Source organism: Amia ocellicauda, chromosome 6 (assembly GCF_036373705.1).
Source record: "Amia ocellicauda isolate fAmiCal2 chromosome 6, fAmiCal2.hap1, whole genome shotgun sequence".
NCBI lineage: Eukaryota > Metazoa > Chordata > Actinopteri > Amiiformes > Amiidae > Amia > Amia ocellicauda.
Genome location: NC_089855.1, coordinates 47,783,332 through 47,802,614, shown reverse-complemented (window position 1 = coordinate 47,802,614; position 19,283 = coordinate 47,783,332). Strand labels below are relative to the sequence as shown.

General features: G+C 44.9%; 1 long non-coding RNA gene across 1 annotated transcript; it reads right to left on the bottom strand.

Moving 5' to 3' along the window:
- Positions 1 to 2,469: 2,469 nt before the first annotated feature.
- LOC136751830 (uncharacterized) lies at positions 2,470 to 2,895 on the bottom strand. The gene is made up of 2 exons (XR_010817092.1): positions 2,860 to 2,895; positions 2,470 to 2,714 (listed from the first exon to the last, which is right to left on the bottom strand). It is a non-coding gene; the product is annotated as an uncharacterized LOC136751830 (long non-coding RNA).
- Positions 2,896 to 19,283: the final 16,388 nt, after the last annotated feature.

Here is a 19,283-nt window from a genome sequence, read left to right as displayed (position 1 = left end):
TTTTTGAATTTCATATCAATCTATAGCCTTAAATATACTGATACATTTCACTAGCTCACATCTTTATATATATTATAAAAGTCTAGACTAAGTAATGAGTTATAATGATGTAAACAGTTCAAACTACTCGGTTGATTAAAATAAAAGTATGTAGCTGGTAAACTTGCTATTGTTGTTTTCTTGTATGATTGAAGTCTGGAATTTAACAGCAAGCATTTCCCCCATGAAAATTGCATTGTGAAATTGTGAACAGGACCAGAACAGAACTTTATTAATTATCCAAATTTTGAAATATAATGATATAAATTTAACCGAAGCGTGTTTCCATTCAAATCAGTGCATTTTAATACGAGACCAGTGCATACACCTGTAAGCAGACCTAATGTCATGCGTCACTGGTTTGTTTGAGCAGATTTGTTTATTCCCGGCATGCATTTCGTTTAGGCCACCTTTTCACCCGCACATGTGACGCACTTAAGTGACACCAGTGACACTAGCTCAGCTATCTCAGCTGAATTCAGTGGCTTAAATGGGGCTTGGATAAGTGCGTCCAGCACTACATCAAGATGCCATGCTGGCAGTGAAGGGGTCCAAGGAGGTTGTAGCCGTCAAGCTCCCTTTAAAAACCGCACAGCCAGGAAGTGAGACCCAGGGGCTTGCCATCAATCCAGACATGACATGCGGAGATGGCCGCCTGATACACTTTGAGTGTGGACGGGGACTTGCCCTGGTCCAACAGCTCCTGTAAAAAATGGTGGGGCAATTAACCCGGTCATGAACCCCCGACTTGGCACCAGGTGTTAAACGTCTGCCAGCGGTAGGAATACTGCAACCTCATAGAGGGAGCTCTCGCCAACTGAATAGTGGCTACTACCATGTCTGACAGACCCCAGAGATCCTGCTCAGGGGCCAGGCCCAGACTGGAAACAGTAATGCAGAGAGGGGAGGGCCAATAGCGCCTCTACCCTCACTTTCAACAATACTAAGACCTTATACAGAGCGGTGTTGACAGGAGATCTGCTCGTATAGCCTCCGCTAAACACAGGAGCACTCACTGTCTGCCAACTAGCAACTAGAGGTGGGGCGATAGCAGCTCTACTCTGCAATAGTATACAAAGTGGAGCAACAAGAGACAGCTCCTGTGAATCACACTTGAACAGGGGCAGTTACCTCCTGCTTGACTACCACAGCAAGCTTCACTGTGGTTTAACACACAAGTAGGGCAAGAAGAGACTAGTTCTTGTGCCTTCACTTAACACAGGAGCAGTCACCTCCTGCTCAAGTAGCACAGCTAGGAGAAGGAGTGATGGCAAAGCTTAATAAGGAAATGGGGCAACAGGAGCCGAGCTCATGCACCCTCGCTTACCACAGGAGCAGCCACCTCCTGCTCGACTAGCACAGCTAGGAGCAGGGGAGACAGCAAGCTCTACTACGTGAAAAGTAGGACCCAAGGAGGAGTCAGAACTGCAGTCACCGACCTCTTTCTGGCGATTACTCAAGACACATCTTTTCAGACTGTAAGATTGCACTTATACAATGTTTTGTCATACTCTTGCCTTTGCATTACTAGCACTTGTATTGTTTATTTTGATTTCCGCTATGCTCCCTCTCTCTTAGCTCTTCACTTTGAAGTAACACCTTGTCTGCACTTATCAGCTTTTACATTCTAGGATGTAAGACCTTATATATTGTTTACTGTATATCTCATAGACACTTGTGTAAATTGTATTTTTGCACTTTTTCATCCTGGATAAGGGCTTCTCTAAGAAATAATATACAAATTATTCTAAATTACAAATACAAAACCGAAAATAATTGAGTGCATAAGTAATCCCAAACACTGATTAAATCTATTCTGATTTCAAGTCCAAGGGGGGTGAATACTTTTGAGAGCTACCCATCAGCAATGGGTGTGGCTGAAACGGCCACATCCACTAATTAGAAGGGGTGTCCACATACTTATGGGCATGTAGGGAACAAATTCCAGATAGTCCACTAAAATACTGACCAGATGGCAACCTTAATTGCCACAGACCTCTTCACTATTTTCCATGTTTGAGTGGTTAAACATGTTATTTTGGTTCTTAGTTATTTACAGAAAAAATAAATAATAATGATCCCATCCTAGTTTGCACTGTTTTTTTTTTGTGGCTGTGGGGTGGGAGCTGCTTAAACGCAGCAAGAGCTGGAGGTCTCCATCAGCTCCAGAGCTGGCCTGGGGCTCGAGGTGAACCTCTGGAACCACTCCAGCGCCAGTAAACCCAGAGCATTGCCAACCCTCTCATAGAGCATACTGGCTTACTTCACCACTGTGGGAGTGCATCAGGCACCAGTAAGGTTGTAAAGGAAACAGGCAGCTCAGTCAGACAAGCCCAAACAACTCGTGATGGTCATGGATAAGATCAGCGGTGCATTGTGAACACTGTAAAACAATCAACATAGTCGACTAAGAACTCCGTGAGGCACAGACACAGTATCAATTGCATTTTATTTGGAACACTTTGACATGCTGCCAGGTTTTCTGCAGTGAGGACCCAGAGGCTCCGGGCTCAAGGAGGCTCCTTTACCCTTGGTGGGAGCACACAGGAGTGTTATGGCACAAAGGGGCATTCACAAGCGACAGGGTCGGACCAGCACACACAAGGGTCTAGACAGCCGGTTGCTGGGGCGATGCGGCCCACACACCACCTGATGGCCACGTGGGATTCTGCAGCCTAGAGGAGAGGAGAGGGGGTTAATACACAGCACAGCATACAGACAGCACACGGGGGTCCCTACAGTGTCTCCCCACAGTGGGGTTAAGAGCACAGCGCAGTTAATGTACATCAGAGCAAGAGCACAGAGTGGACAGGGACTCACCATTAGGCTGACAAGATCGCTCCCATTTCACAGGTGTGTAGCGTTATGTTGGGTGTATTTTGATAAGAGCATATTAGCTCTGAGCTGAAGCACTGATCTAAAGAAGACCTCTCCCCCCCAAAGTTATCAGATTTCCTTAACTCATCAGCTTGGAACTGGTTTACATCAAAGTGACAGTTTTGGGGAGGATGGCACCGAGAATAGGCCAATAGTTTGGAATCCTGCTATGAGATGTCTGGAGAAAGGGGCCTGTAGGTAATAAAAAACTCTTTGAAATGGATGAGAGCCGAAATCCAGACACAGAGCTACGAACCCGAGCCAACCGGCATTTCCAAAAGATGGCATGGATTGACATCAGTCATAAATCAAGCCCCCCTCCAATAGGACACTGGGGGCTGAAACCGAAATCCAATCTCAAAAACTCAAGAACCAATCACCTATTGATCTGACAGACTATAAAGAACAGCGCACAGTCTCTTTCTCTCTCTCTCTCACCTGAACCAGAAAATCGCTGCCACAGCTCAACCTGTAGCTCTGTTGCCCGAACCGGAACCAGAAACCAACCAAGTCTTTGCCAGCAACAGAAGAGTTAACCTGGGAGAAGGAGATTGAGCCGTACGAAGAATTCTTTTAAAGGACTTTATTAAATAAAGAACTTTACAGACTGCGCTGCCCACCTGTGCCCACCTGATCAGTGGAGTTTTACAGCTGGACAATTGACTAAGTCAACTGTATATGAAAGTGTCAGTCATTTAAATAGCTATTTGAGTCTTAAGAAACTTGACCCTTGGAACCAAACAGGGCCCTGCTTTCCTCAAAGACTTTGTCTTCAAGTAACTACGGTGGAAACCCTGCTCACAAAGAAGATTTTTTGCACAACCTTGGAGGCTTCAAACCAGTGGAAAATCTGTTTGGAAAAGACTCTGTTTCGCGAAACCCCAACTTCCAGGTGCATCGACTGAGTGGAAGTTCTTGGACAAAGCTGAACCGGACTGCCTTTGTTCCAACCACACGGACCTCGTGCCGTGTGCTGTTATCTGAGCCCGAAGACAGAGAGGCCTCTCTGCGACGAAGTTCAGATAAGTTTAACAGTTTGGAGTTCATGATTCATGACATTTGAGAAATCAATTAGAAATGTTAATCTGTGATTCATGACTCTATAATGTGTAATATCATTTAGTTTTGCTTAAATATAAATGTGTGCTGCATTAAACTGTTTTGTTGATAATTTTAGAAATAAAATCTGTCAACGCCGAGAAATATCTTCTCATTCCTGTTTAACTGTTTAGTCTGAAATTGACACAAGTTAATAGACACCAGATTATAGGTGGCCCTGCCTATCCCTAATCAGTGAATAATAATCAGTTAAGGGACATTGTGGTAACAAGTAATGATAGGATCTTTCTCGGCACCTAAACGGAAATGAGACTGATATATATATATATATATATATATATAACGAGAAGTTACCTGACATAAATACTAACCTGCGTAGTTATTTAATGTCTGACTAACAACACTAATGAGAGACTCATCTTCGTCTTACTAACCGGTATTGTAGTCAATGTGTTTATAACCTTTTTTGTTTAACGATTTGTGTGTTATCATATGCGATCCCATGGTCTTTGATTTGGTCACGGAAGTGATTTGTCTTTGATTTGTTGATCTAGAGTTGAATTTTAATTAGTTTTTCCCTTTTGTATAATTAGTGTAGTGCTACATTTAGTCTTTGTTTTTGAATACATTTGACAATTTATATCTTTGGAATTGGTGTCTGCGTCCAATTATTACAGAAATTGAGTTCTACAAGATTCCAGGATTTGTGATAAGGTGATACTATAAATTCACTTCTTTAATTGAAATTTATAAGTGTACCTTACGCTAAAATATTTTAGTCTCATTTTTGAATGTCTATACCTTTCTTTTTCTTTTCTTTTCCTAACACTGTACCATCCCAAACCTAATCATAAAATATATAACCTAAAAACATCACACTCACATCACTAAACACAGTTTAAAATCCTTTTTTTTTTAACTTTATTTTGTTGTTCTCTTTTTATTTTATTTTATTTTGCTAACACCGTATCACTTAAACTTAAACTTAAACATCACACACACACACACCATCAGGGTGAGATGGCGGCGAACACTTGTCAAGATGACCTTTCCAAAATGCCTGTCATCCTAATAAGATGGAGGTCATCCTAACAAGATGGCTGACAGGAGAGGGTCAAAGGGTAAAACCTGTATCCTTACAAGATGGCTGACTGAAGAGGGTCAAAGGGTAAAGGGTAGGGGCGGGGCCACCTGTCACTTTGACATAAAGTGCCATTATCAAAGGGTAGGGGCAGGACTTCCAGCTGTCACAAGATGGCTGACTGGAGAGGGTCAAAGGGTAAAGGGTAGGGGCGGGGCCACCTGTCACTTTGACAAAGTGCCATTATCACTACTATGCTCCTTGACATTTGGTTGGCTAGTTACCTGCTTACATCTGCTTACTTATGGTATGTTATTTTGATTTCAAAGCCAACTACTGATTTTGATTGAAAATAGTTCAATAATAGCTAGCTTGTTGCATGGATTGAGGTCACACACAAGCATCTGGGGTTCATGTTTTTAGGCAGCTCGCGCTATATCAGTCACTCCGCTCGGAATCAGCAATGTGCGCAATGCAAAAGCGCTTGGTGGGAATTTGTTTTGGTTGCGAAAAAATATTTAATTCATATTTTTTTGGAGGCTCTTTGATAGTCTGGGGCTCTAGGTGAGCATCTAGTCTGCCTGTACACCTGGATGTCAATTATATTATTAACAATTCAATATTAAATTATTACCAGATTTCTTAGCAGACACCCTTATCAAGGGTGACTTACAATTGTTACAACATATCTCATTATTTGTATATGTGTACCCATTTATACACCTGGGCATTTACTGGAGCAATCTAGGTAAAGTACCTTGCTCTAGGGTACTACAGCAGTGTCCCCCACCTGGGATTGAACCCACAACTCTCCACTGCAGAATCCAGAACCCTAACCACTACTCCACAGTGCTGCTCATATATGTATCATTAATAATTTCATTCTCATTAGGCTATAATAATTATAATTAATATTATTGAGCAAATTAAACACGGTCACCCCACCAACCCCCCTGCTCTTACCGGTGAAACCCCCCCCCCCAGCTCTTACCCACAAACCCCCCCCCGCCACTCTTACTGGCGAAAATACCGCAAGCCGGCTGAATGTTACCCGAGATCAGAATTGGCCTGAGGCCAAACCTTGTTACCAACCCTGTCCTAGGATATACCAATACTTAAAAAAAAATTAAAAAAGGACTAAATCAACAACACATGAGCATCAATGTGGCAACATAATATTTGTATTATATAATTATTAAACTTTAGTATGTGTTCCATAGATATAAAGTACACTAAAAATGTAACATTTTACCGTGAATAAAAATTGTAGCCGACTAAGCCATTGGAGAATACTCCATCCTAACAGATAAGGACACACAAAAGTGAATCAAATTCCACAGACAATCACAAAATTTATGGGAAGGAATTATTAAAATTTGATTTTAAAAACAATACACCGTTGGGCAGTCCAACATCAAGCATTTCATAATAGCAGCATTAATAGCCTCTAGTAAAGTGCCAGTGCAGATAAATGCAGATAAATACCCTTATTATAAACAACTAAAAACAAACGCAAAAAGAAGAACGAAAATATAAAAAAAAAAACCCATCAAAACACTCCAGTGATTAGAAATCAAAACAAGTCTTCAATCAAAGTACATTTAAGTAAATTAATCTGCAACACCCACTAGTGTATATTACTAATAAAAGCCACATATTATACAGACTAATCTGAGCACCACACAAGCGATACAAAAACAATCATAGGTTAAAATACATTCCTAAAAATAAAATTGCTGGCAATAAATACAAATAAGAGGACTAAAACAAATAACAAAATTAAAACAAGACTGGAGGTGCTGGGCAAATACAGCAGGAGCACAATGAACAGTGAGACTTCAATAAAGATCTTGGTAGTAAATTAGATTAAACTTCACATTTGCAGCAGGGGTATCTTATCACTTTCGTACCCCAACCTCAGTAGTGCCAATACCAATCTCTGTGATCACTTTAGTTTCCCTTTAATTGAGTTTCTTTCGGTTTCGTTCACAACAATATGCGCCTCTATCCGCTCACACGTCTCTGCCTGCTCAGTTCAGCCGGCACTTCAACTTACAACCACACCACCCCCCCCCCCAAATTCACAGAATGTCTGCCTTTTAAAGCCCAACAATCAATCCCCATAATTGACAAATCACCTATAGGTGACATGATTGATCCCTTTGCCATTCCTTGCTCTAATTAACCAGGCTAGCTAGGAAAAAGGTTATCCAAAAACACCCATGCTACAGAAACATAAGTAGAAATACATAAAAATACATAATAAAAATACATCCAACCTGAAAAAAAAAAAAAACGTCTCCGTGTCCCAAACTAGTTCTAGATATTTTCTGTAAATCTGTATTATTACAGGAAGAAGGCAGTCATACGACTTCTCATAACTGTTCTGTAAATAATTCCATTACAAAATTTTGCTCCTGCAAAATCAAACCATATTTTATCATGTTCCAATGTATAATTGGAACAGTGGGCTATTCGACTGGGCTGGGAGATTTATAGGCCCACAGGTCAACCAGCTCCAGATGGCCAGTCCACTACTGTATACCTCCGCTGAAGAGAACTCCACACCATCACCCAGCTGCTCCTCTGGCCCGCATTCGGCTCCATGCAACTCTGCACTACCGAGAACCCCATGAACATGTAGAGATCCACCTGCACAGGCTTAATGGGAAGGCCCTGCCTCACAGTGGGCCAAAGGTCTTTAGATTGCAGACATTGGACCGTGCCCTGCCAGCATGTCTGTACATTCTTTCACTTGCATCTGGTCTACAGGCAAATCCTCAATCAAGTGACTCCTTAACTTATTCTACAGAACCTTGAAGGGACAGATATCCTTTCCATCCCCTAACCTTCCAGCAAGACCATGTCTGTCTCCTTTACTAGGAACCCTTGTCCATGTACATTCAGTTTCAAACCCTATTTTATAAGACTGCCACTGTTGCACCCGAGCAATGAAATCCAAATTGAAATGAATAACATACCTAGGAGGAGCCCTCTATTTCAGTCAGGGGCCTGGGGCCAAGGGACTGGTAGAGTGAGACCAAGCAAGCTTGGGGAATAAAGGGCAGTCCAAGCAGTACATTGAGGGAGTGTAGATGAGTAGGAATGCATGTACACAAAGTTAAACTCATACAATCGAATTCACTTTTTCAGCTTTTATTTTTCCATTTTCCTCCACTCCCCCATCACAGAAACAAGTTCCCAGGTCCTAGCCAGTCTCCATTCGGGGGAGATGAATACAGCAGTCCCAGGCATCTGAAGAGAGACAAATACAGTACATTAGCACCGACTGGCCACCACAGTACATCAACACTGGAATGACCATTTAGGAGAGCGCACAGAGGAGGGATGGGCATGCGTCTCACCGTGTGCTCTGTGGAAGATATCCTCGTACTCCTCCACACCCTCGGGGCACAAGCAGGATGGCAAGGCTGCTCTCCTCCCAGCCAGGTTCTCTCCTTCAGGTCCTCTCTCCAGCTTCAATCTCCCCGGCATTGTGATTGGCATCATCTCTGGAGCCTCCCATTCTCTCTGTGGCCTCTTCCCTGGCACCTTCCTCACAGGCTTTTTGCTGGGCCTCTTCCCCTGGGGATGCTTTCTTGGTGGCCTCTTCCCTGGCACCTTGCTTGGACCCTGCCCCTGCGGATGCTTTCTTGGTGGCCTCTTCCCTGGCACCTTCCTCACAGGCTTTTTGCTGGGCCTCTTCCCCTGGGGATGCTTTCTTGGTGGCCTCTTCCCTGGCACCTTGCTTGGACCCTGCCCCTGCGGATGCTTTCTTGGTGGCCTCTTCCATGGCACCTTGCCAGGCCTCTTCCCTGGCACCTTGCTTGGACCCTGCCCATGCGGATGCTTTCTTGGTGGCCTCTTCCCTGGCGCCTTGCCGGGCCTCTTCCCTGGCGCCTTCCTTGGACCCTCCCCCTGGGGATGCTTTCTTGGTGGCCTCTTCCCTGGCACCTTGCTTGGACCCTGCCCCTGCGGATGCTTTCTTGGTGGCCTCTTCCCCGGCCCCTTGCCGGGCCTCTTCCCCTGGGCATGCTTTCTTGGTGGCCTCTTCCCCGGCCCCTTGCCGGGCCTCTTCCCCTGCGGATGCTTTCTTGGTGGCCTCTTCCCTGGCGCCTTCCTTGGACCCTCCCCCTGGGGATGCTTTCTTGGTGGCCTCTTCCCTGGCACCTTGCTTGGACCCTGCCCCTGCGGATGCTTTCTTGGTGGCCTCTTCCCCGGCCCCTTGCCGGGCCTCTTCCCCTGGGGATGCTTTCTTGGTGGCCTCTTACCTGGCGCCTTGCCGGGCCTCTTCCCCGGCACCTTGCTCGGGCCCTCCCCCTGCGGATGCTTTCTTGGTGGCCTCTTCCCCGGCACCTTGCTCGGACCCTCGCCCTCCGGCTGCCTTCTTGGGGGCCTCTTCCCCGGCGCCTTGCTCGGGCCCTCGCCCTCCGGCTGCCTTCTTGGGGGCTTCATCCCCGGCGCCTTGCTCGGGCCCTCGCCCTCCGGCTGCCTTCTTGGCGGCTTGTGGTCTGGCACCTTGCCCGGGCCCTCGCCCTCCGGCTGCCTTCTTGGCGGCTTGTGGTCTGGCACCTTGCCCGGGCCCTCGCCCTCCGGCTGCCTTCTTGGCGGCTTGTGGTCTGGCACCTTGCCCGGGCCCTCGCCCTCCGGCTGCCTTCTTGGCGGCTTGTGGTCTGGCACCTTGCCCGGGCCCTCGCCCTCCGGCTGCCTTCTTGGCGGCTTGTGGTCTGGCACCTTGCCCGGGCCCTCGCCCTCCGGCTGCCTTCTTGGCGGCTTGTGGTCTGGCACCTTGCCCGGGCCCTCGCCCTCCGGCTGCCTTCTTGGCGGCTTGTGGTCTGGCACCTTGCCCGGGCCCTCGCCCTCCGGCTGCCTTCTTGGCGGCTTGTGGTCTGGCACCTTGCCCGGGCCCTCGCCCTCCGGCTGCCTTCTTGGCGGCTTGTGGTCTGGCACCTTGCCCGGGCCCTCGCCCTCCGGCTGCCTTCTTGGCGGCTTGTGGTCTGGCACCTTGCCCGGGCCCTCGCCCTCCGGCTGCCTTCTTGGCGGCTTGTGGTCTGGCACCTTGCCCGGGCCCTCGCCCTCCGGCTGCCTTCTTGGGGGCAGCTTCTCTGGCACTTTTCCTGGCTGTACCTCCACCTTCCTCCTCAGCTCTTTGATTGGAAGCCCCTGCTCCTCTCTGGCCAGCACACCACTCTCAGACACGGGCATCGAGATGACGTCCTCTTCCTCCTCCCAGTCTGGCTTCGGCTGCAGTTGTGATTCAGGTTCAGGTTCATTAAGCAGGGGACGGCAGCACTTGTTCTTACTCCCGGGGCGTGGCCTGCAGGGCTCACCAGGGCTCCTCTCCTTCCTCATCTTCTGGCAAAGTGGGGTAGAGGGGCAGGGTGTGGGGGCATCGGCAGGGATATCTACTCCAGCAGTCATCTCAATGCACTCCTCATCCCCATCAGTGTCCTGGTCTGCCCCCAACTCTCCCTGCATCTCAGTCATGATGGCAGCAACAGGCACAGGGAGAAGACTCCTATAGAGACTGGATCCACCAACACGGAGGTCACCATCTCCATATTCCCTTGTGTGCTCTCCCCTTCCTGCTCTCCTCCAGATTCTCTCTCTCCACATGGCAGACAGTGCCGGCAGCACTTTGGCATGTCTCTGGGACAGGAAGTCACCTTCTCCACCACTCTGCTCTTCCTTCCCCGCTGGGCTGGGGCCCCGCTCATTTAGGAGCCGGAAGGCTGTGCCAGAGGGGGGACCATGGGCCACCCTGTATCCCTGTCCACTCCTCTCTGCCGTTCCCCCGGGCCAGTCTCTCACTTCATCTGGATTCAGCACAGCAGCAGATGCCACTGCAGCCCAGGCAATCAGCACACAGCACAGAGCTCTCCTGCAGGTCATCTTGTTGATAGCAGAGGGAGTCATGGTCCCAGTTTTTTCAGGAACTCTCTCAGGGCTCAGAGCTGCCCATCAGAGGGGGAGATGTTGAAGGGAAAAAATAAAAACAATTCTGTTGGCATCAACAACCCTGGGGAGAAAAAGCCTTTGTAAAAATGCAGTCAGATCAATCACTTACTACACTGGTCTACAGCCAAAGTGCTTCTGAACTTAGATGTCAAACTTTACCAACAGAAATGCTTACGATTGTTGATTGGCTCTAGATCAAGATGTGCTACTGGGTCAGTATACAAGACCCTTGACTTGAATGGCAGAGGATCAATTGGTTATAAAGTGAAGGGATCTCTAAACCAGAAATCAGTCAAATGCAGATTTGACTGGATCTATGAATACAACCATGAGTGGGATTAGACAGTACTTGGTTTTTGAGCAAAACTATGAATTATGCAGTCTGAACCCAATATTGTCATATTGCATCATGTTATTCCTAGAAGTCATGGATGATGCAATCAAAACTACACATGTGTAAAACAACCATAAACAAGACCTAGGTTTACAATTTAGGATTAAAACTATACCAACTACACAATAAACCGGCAAACTCAAAACTTGAATGTATTGGGAACTGTATACAAATCAGTTTTACTTGTCATTAGAATTCAGCACATCAAAACCCATACTAGATAGAACATATTGTCTCTGAAGCAGACGACTTCTGAAAGCATTGTAGACCAGTGCCAATCAATCAACAAATCCCAAAATAATTAAACCGAGGAGGGTTTCAGCAAGGGGACTTTTAAAAGTGCCGCACCCCTCGCACCACAACTGGTGGATGCAAAACAGCGTTTAGAGTTTAAAGACAAACTAAATCACTTGTAAAAGCAAGTGTCCTCACCGCACACAGAGAGGGATCTACCAGTGGACCGGCACAGATTGTACGGAAAACAAACTAACAACAAGTGTTGGAAGGAAAAATAGCTTCTCCGGCAACTGTTTATACCCGAAGAAGTTTTCGGTCAAATTGATGAATTAATTGAACTGAATCACTGGGAGCGCCTTTGTACAACAGCGGCCAATCACAGCTCGCCCTGTGCCAGCCCAGCGGTCCAAACGTGTGCGGCGACAAACTGCTGCAGCCTGCTTCTGTTAGTAGTGGTAGTAGTAGTAGTAGTTTTAACATACTACCACTATTATTATTATTATTATTATTATTATTATTATTATTATTGTTGTTAATATTGATACAAATAAATAATAATTCCGCTTTTATTCGATTCTGATGCCACTTCCATGTTGGTGCAAGCACTATCGTACAGTCATTATACTTCACTGCATATTTCAAAATCGTAGGGTTTGTATAGAGAGTGTCTGGGGAATGTGTAGTTTTTAATATTCTGGGTGTCTGGACTTGGGCGCTACGTTGAACAAATCCTGTGTATTTTGTTATGGTTATTATAATTACACATTACATATCAGCGGGCGTTATGTGATGGCTAATAAAATCATTTAAAAAAACGTATACATACTTAAATAGGACAAGATGCTTAGTTCTCCGGGTTAATTACCGATTACCTAATCACTTGGCTCAGCTGCCCAAGCGTCAGTACAGGTCCAGATACTTAATTTCGTCTTTCTATGGTTAAACCACTAATGCTGAATCAGAGTGGTTTTTATGGTTTTTATTACTATTATGATTATTTCGATTTTATCAGAATGTGCTTTAGGGCTGTTTCGGTTTTAACTGTTTATAAATAGTTTTCTTTCCATGTGCTTCTGTCGCCATGGGGGTGTGCCTGGCTGCTGGGACGAACTGAAGGCACGGCCCCCTTTAAACGGAGACCGAATGAGGAGTGAAGGAGCGTTGATAGTTATGCTATGTATTTTATACTAGATCTTTTATTGTTGATGTTTTATTTTGTTTTTTTGGTGTTTTAGAAATATTTGTTTTGACTGTTCTTATTGCTGTAATACATTTATATTTATATATATATATATATATATATATATATATATATATGTGTATGTATAGATGTCTGTTGGCACTTTAATTGTATTTTTGTAGGAACTAATTGTCTTATTGCTTTTGTATACATTCGGGGCTATATGGACATCCCCCATGTGTGAGAGCTTGGCTTTTAAAGATCTAGTTGTGTAAAACCTTTACTGCAACCTGGTGTTCTTGCTCTCTTGCTGCTGAAGTGCCCACCAATAATATTAACTTCGTTGAGAAATGGATTGAGGTCCCTCACTTAGACCGAGGGGGCATGGTTATTTGAGAGAATTGTTAGTGGGGCTGTCTGTTATATATCCTGCTGCTCGGACCCCTCACAATGCTAATTATAATCAGCTTTGGTCTTGTCCTTGCAGAACGGCGCTTTGCAGCCCACAATTACGGGAGTGTGTGTGACTGTTTATCTATGTCACTCAGTTAACGATAAATAGTTAAATACGTCAGATATCTATATAAACTGAATAACATACATTTTATGAAATGACGCATCCTCCTTAAACCAGGAGTTGTACCTAATATATCCATATGTATATATCTACTACAGCTCTATATCTATTGATTATAGGTTAAACCCCCTGGGTCCAGTAGGATGTGTTATTAGACCTGTTGTACAAGGCGATATCTGATTGTAATAAAAATAATATTAAAAATTGGCCTATATATCCTTACATTTACAGTAGCTTTTGTCACAAAATTGCCAGTAAATTGTAATTTTACAGAAGATGAATACAGGAATATTGTGTACATTTACAGTAATTACTGTATTTTCACACAGCTGGACACCGCTAGACTTCATGTTTTAGGGGGGCTACGAAACGATGCTCAGGAGATGAGCTGATGACTGGAGGGTTGGGGAGGGGGAGCTGATGGTTCTTTCTCCGGTAAGAGCAGGGGGGTAGTGGGGTGCTGACGGTGGATTATTAACTGGTTGATGTATAGGAAGCGGAGGGTGTCGATTAGAGGAGTCGCTTCTAACTAGAGTGAGGTTGTTAGTGGAGTTCCACAGGGATCAGTACTAGGGCCTTTGCTTTTTCTAATCTATATTAATGATCTGGACTCTGGGATAGTTAGCAAACCTGTCAAATGTGCAGATGATACTAAAATAGGTGGCTCAGAAGATACAATCTTGGCAGCACAGGATATTCAGAGGGACTTGGATAACATTCAGTTGTGGGCCGACACCTGGCAGATGAAATTCAATGTGGACAAGTGCAAGGTAATACATGCAGGTAACAGAAATGTCCACTATAATTACACTATGGGAGTATAATTACACTAGATGAAGTAACGTATGAGAAAGACCTAGGAGTCTACGTGGACTCCTCACTTTCTCCATCCAACAATGTGGGGAAGCAATAAAAAAGGTAAACAGGATGTTAGGATGTTGTCAAAAGTGTAGCATTGAGAACAAGGGCAGTGATGTTCAGACTGTACAATGCGCTAGTTAGAGCTCATCTGGATACTGTGGACAGTTCTGGGCTCCACACTTCAAGAAAGATATCGCTGCTCTAGAGGCAGTTCAGAGGAGAGCAACCAGACTTATTCCAGGTCTGAAGGGAATGTCCTACTGAGAGACTGAGGAACTGAACCTTTTCACCCTGGAACAGAGGAGACAACGTGGGGACTTGATCCAAGTCCTCAAAATCATGAAAGGCATCGACCACATCAAACCAGAGGAGCTTTTCCAGATCAGCAGGGACACACGGACCTGGGGACACAAATGGAAATTGGGCTTCAAGGCATTCAAGACAGAAAACGGGAGACACTTCTTCACACAGAGAGGCATCACAATCTGAACAAACTCCCCAGCGACGTGGCTGAAGCAATAATTTGGGAACATTTAAAAATAGACTGGATAGGATCCTAGGATCACTTAGTTATTAATGGACACCAAATGAGCACAATGGGTCGAATGGCCTCCTCTCATTTGTAAACTTTCTTATGTTCTTATGTTCTTAAGTTGCTTTAACTTTAATACTATTGTAACAGGTTTGCTTGACCTTAACCCTTCTGGGCTCTAATGGGAGACAGACAGGTCAACCACACAAAAGTGATACAAAGGAATAAACTTAAAACCGTCAATAAATTGGACTGACCATTTAAAAGTCAGTATGTCCATCTCCCAACATCCCCTGCAGGAGCAGCTAAATATTAATGAGCCTGGGCGGCTCTGGCTTTCCGTGACCCTCACAGTATAATTAAGGACAACTGAATTCAAATAATTAATTTTAACTCAACTTCTACACCAGATTAAATTGTTCATTAAAAAAGTTCACTTTTATTAGTTTGTTTTAGGTAGGTAATTAAGCAGTCATTAATTAGGCAGCAAATGACGCTGGCAACTGAAGATCAGCTGCAACAATCTGTGTTGATTGATCAGCAAAATGGGGAGAACTGGGGGAAACAACTGATTCACCTGAATAAACCTTAAAAGCATAGTTATCAGAAGAATTCCTCTCCGCTCTCTCACCAGGTGAATCATTTAATTGACATTTTGATATGGACAAAAGGGTGATAAGGTCTTACCTTTCAACAAATCTTCATGGATTCCACGTTCATGCATGTAGTGGATTCTGGGTATCAAACCAAGCCATTTACATGATGGGGGCACCCCGTCAGCCCGGGGGCCCAGGTATTTGCCTAGGATGCCTACCCCCTTGCGACGCCCCTGGGCCTATCGACCATGTCAGGTTTTAACCTTTTGAGCAGTAGGGTGAATTCAGGTATAATGGGACACTCATATAAGTTCTGTTTATATTTTGGTCTAAAAAGTATTAGTGCAAGCTTTTGTCACTGAGCCCTTGCAGATACACCTGACAATCAAAATCACATGACTTCATGGTCATGACATCATAGAAGGGAGAGGGGCAAGCATGAAACGGGAATCTCAACCGGGAGATCACATTGTCAGATCAGTGGCACAGCTTTTTGCCTAATTTGATATAAGGTTATAAAACTGTTAAGAATTATTCGGTAGCACTTTATAATAAGGTCCCCGTATAAATGCTCTATGAGGCCTTAACAGATGATGAAGAACTATTTTTTTAAGAATTCACTGCTGGCTGGTGCTGTGCATGGGGGTGAATGCTGGAACAAGAGGACGTTGGATTAAGTTGGTGGTCTGAAATAATGCTGGTGCTTAAATTAATGTACTACTAAACACAGATGTCCTAAAGGATCTATAAAGTCTCAGTAAGGCAGTTATAGGATGTTTGTATATCCTAGTAGACATCTATTATGTCTGTGTTTGCAGAACCCCATTTAAAGTGTGCAAATTTTCATACCTACAATACATTAACACAAAGGTATTGTCACGGACTGTGCGACAGGGGAACAGGGAAACCCAGCTGCGGTGTGTGGTAGAGGTGGTCAGACAGGCAAGGGATGGATACGGTCAGGACAGGGCAAATGGAATCAGAGGAAGGTCGAGGTCGAGGGGCAAAGCAGGGAATTGAGGATTCAGAGGATTCAAAGATATAATAAGGCTCAGGGATACAGTGCTCAGAGTTGTAGTGACAAACTGACAAAACTTCACAATGAGTGCAGGCCTGCATTAAACCAAATTGGGACACGGGGCTATGACATTTTTTATAGGCCCCATCTTCTAAACGCCCCCTCACCAAACCCTGTCCAGTCCATTCACACACAGCGACATGCAGATATTATACAGTCTGAAGTCTCTATGCATAGCAGGCTGAAGATAATGCTTCCACATTCCAAAATATTATATTCTCAGGTACACTATCAATGGAAATTAGTGAACTAAAAGCACAGAAAGAATGATAAATGATCATATTAAAACATTGCTAGTCTGATGAAATAAGCCAACTGAAAAAGCAAAGTAACATCCTTTCTATGCCGCGGTATAGAATAAGCTACACTTTTTAGTTACCAGTAAACAAATCATGCAGCATCAACATTTGATCTGCAACATTTATAACATCATTCATCACCAACACAGCAAGAGCAACAGAAGCATGGACCGCGCAGCCCATCTTCAGAAATGGGGGGCATAGAGTCAATTCACCCGGCACCCAGCGAGATGTGTTGCCATCAATGTCAGTGCGTAGTTCACAGGCTGCTACTAAACTTGTGTAACCTATTGCATTCAACCTACACCACAGAATAATACTTATGAAAAAATGTATGCAACTCACATGCTTTAGTGCTCCTCAAGCTTCCCGTATACGTGCATCTGTCATTCATTTTTCTCACAAACTATTTGGTGACAGCGGCCATATTCACCTCCAGCCCAGTCTGACTAGAGAAAAATCAACAGCGTGTTGAGGCATTTCTGTGAAAACAATACCTGGATAACTTTTGCACTTTCAACCACAATGCCTCATGGCTATTCCTACCAAAAAGTGCTCCGAGATGTTTTAAATAAATAAGCACTAATAATAGGCTACATAAACCAACCTATCATCATCATCCGCATCATTATAATAATAATAGCTTCTGTAGCAGGGCAATTATACACACATATATAGGCAACCTTGCAACCCTGAATGATAGGTTGTGAATGCAACCCCGGTTATCTGAAAAAGGAAGCACTGCCCAAGGGGGAAGGGTTGCTGCGCACTTCCATAGGAACCTGATCGAAACATCTCTATATCAAAGCTGCCATTGGCCCCTGTGCCCGTCACTCAAAACAGGTCCCTTCCTAATTCCTGTTTGTATAAGTCTGCACAGGAACTTCCTTTTTTGCCGGGAGACTTGAACTCCTGCGCAACCTTGCAACCCTTGGGCAGTGCTTCCTTTTTCAGATAACGGGTTTCATTCGCAACCTATCATTATCTTTCAATTCAGAAGCACTGACCAAAGGGGAGGGGTTACTGTATAACATAACTGTCGCAAGGGAGGAGGCAGCGAGCTGATAAGGGAGCCTGTCCTGAGGCGTACTGCTAGAGGAGAAACAGAGGCCCCTTGGGGCCACACCTCTACTAGCTCACAACTAGAGCAGGGTCACAGACCTGCTGTCCAATAAACTACCCACACAGCAAGGCAGCGAGATTCAGCTCAAGTGCCATGTGCTGGGGACAGCAGCAACGCCCCCCTGTTCTACTAGCACAGCTAGGATGGGGCCACAGACCTGCTGTCTAACTACAAACCCTGTGGGGTACAGGAGCCAGCTCATGCACCTCCCGCGCAACACAGGTGTGTCGACACCTGCCGATTAGCACAGCTAATGCAGGGCAACAGCAGCTCTTATGGTGTTGGAATAAATGAACTATGTACACAGCGAGGCAGCGAGCACAGCTTGAGCGCCATCAGCTGAGGACAGCAGCAGTGGCCTTCCAGTCTACTAGCAGAGCCAGGATGAGACCACAATCCTGCTGTCTACGCATAGTATGTACACAGCAGGGTACAGGCAAGACGCATGTGTAGTGGATTTTTTCTCTGTTATACAGAGAGACTCGGTTGATTCTCAGCTCCAGATATTTTATTCAATCCATGCAAGGGAAGAGCACCCCATCACCCGGCGATGAAGCAACTCTTAAAGCATTGTCAGAAATACATGCAAATGTATACATCATTTTGATGGGCGTATTGGTTGGGAGGGCACACAGTGTACTTGGTAGGACCTGGGACATCCAATCATGATATTGGTGTAACATGAGATAGAGAAATGGACTGGAGATGTGTTTACTTGACTGACCACTTTCTCAGGCAATCATCCCAATCCTATCATAGCAGGAGGTCGCATACCTCTTGTTTCAGGGTTCTTTTGTTATATATGCAGGCAATCAAACAACAGTCATACCCAACTCCTGAGTGTCTGCAAGCTTGACTGGCAAAGAGCTGTACCCAGCTATTGGGCAGGATTAAATCAAAACTTTGACCCACCTGCTAATAGAAAACTACAAACCTGTAAATTATAGCAGTTATATTTATGATTAGAAGAAAGTGTTAATAAAAATCTTAATAAAAATGAAGCCGCAACTGATTACAGTTCTGTAGTTTTCTATAAGCGGGTGGGTCAAAGTTTTGATTTAATCCGGCCCATTGTCTTTATGCAAACCTTGACCCCAGCCCATCTGCAAGTGAGGACCATGTTTAATGCAGAGTCCAGTTTGATATTAGGAAAGTTCATTTTTCCCCTTCACATGCACCACCGCAACACGATGCAATAATTTACCGGGCGGCCTCATAAGGCAACATAGCTGGAGGCTGCGTGACAGACCCTGGGAAAACATCGACAGGGCAGTCAGCAAGCCCAGGAGCAGCTCCTGTGGTTGCTCGACTGGAAAGCATAGTCTGGTAGGAAGGGAAAACATGGTTCAAATTAGCTCCATCCAGGATGTGCTAACAGGGGCAGACTGGGAA